The sequence below is a fragment of the Branchiostoma floridae genome, chromosome 10, assembly GCF_000003815.2.
Source record: "Branchiostoma floridae strain S238N-H82 chromosome 10, Bfl_VNyyK, whole genome shotgun sequence".
Taxonomy (NCBI): domain Eukaryota; kingdom Metazoa; phylum Chordata; class Leptocardii; order Amphioxiformes; family Branchiostomatidae; genus Branchiostoma; species Branchiostoma floridae.
In genome coordinates this window covers 16,996,059-16,997,303 of record NC_049988.1, presented here as the reverse complement: position 1 = coordinate 16,997,303, position 1,245 = coordinate 16,996,059, and positions in this window count along the sequence as shown.

The window sequence follows — 1,245 nt, the reverse complement described above, 5'->3', positions numbered from 1 at the left end:
CCCAGCAGCTCTTGCTTGTGGTCGATCAGATATTTCCTGTTTCCCCATACTTGTTCAATCAAACGATCTCTTAACTCTCCGGTTTCTCTCAGCCAGTCCCAGTCGTCTCTATCTCCGGGACCCTGATCCTGGTACTGTGGGATTGTGATGATGGTTTTGCAGACATCCACAAACCACTGTGGTTCCAGGATCACAAAGTTGCGGAGGTTCTCAATCTCCGGGAAGTAGATTATGTCTCCACAGAGGTGCCAGAAGGTCAGGATGCTGATGGTGTTCTCTTCTTGTGTGGTTCCTGCAGGAGGACTGCCAATAGCTTCCATCACTTGTTGCAGGCTGCAGTACCTTTTGCCTTCCTTGTGCATGTCCTGTAACTTTGATTTCAGCTCCAGCCACTTGATGGGGATCCTCTCTCCCATGTAGCTCTGTTTTTTGGCCAGGTCCAAAATAGCATTTCTCAACTCTGCCATTTCTGGATCCTCTGGATTCCGTTTGGTGTTGTCCACCGAAAAGTACCGACCAATGACGTGCTTGTTGATTTCCTTACCTTTAAGATGCTTTCTTGTTTCGACGTGGAACGTTTTCTTTGTCTCCTGAAAAAGTGCAAGAACGGTTTCGAATACAACAAAAGGTAAGCGGGCAGAAAAGAATGTTACAATACCAATGACGATATGCTAGTACGGTTCCCTGAATAATAAAACCTTTCAGCAAAACGATGATGCATTCGGATATTTTGAGTAACGCTAATGATAAGCATTAGAATATATGACCCTGCTGAAACAGTAGATTACTATAGAAGTGTAGTGTTATAAAAGTCATTTAATGAACGAATGAATATTTGATACCTTACATTCAAGCACATTTTATGGACGCTTCTGTTATAACAAAGATAAAAGAGGTCAATGATTTCTACGGGGGTTTGACGGGCATGAAAATACCTCAGTGACTTGGTCCTTGTGTGTGAAGATAAACAGTACATTTTGTGGTTCGGTTTCCTTTGCTGATCTTGTATACATCCGAATGGACTCCAGATGATAGTCGATGTAGTCTGCATTGGACACATGAGTTTATAATGCCAAAAGAGAAAGGTAAAATATGAACTACATTTATTTGTATTTCCTTGAATGAAGGACTTACATGACCAATCATAGGCTGTGAGTCACATAAAAGCCCCTAACTTTGCCATCAAAGAGTCAATGAGCAACATTATGAAAATCGATGGCCTTTAAATTGCTACACATCATGACC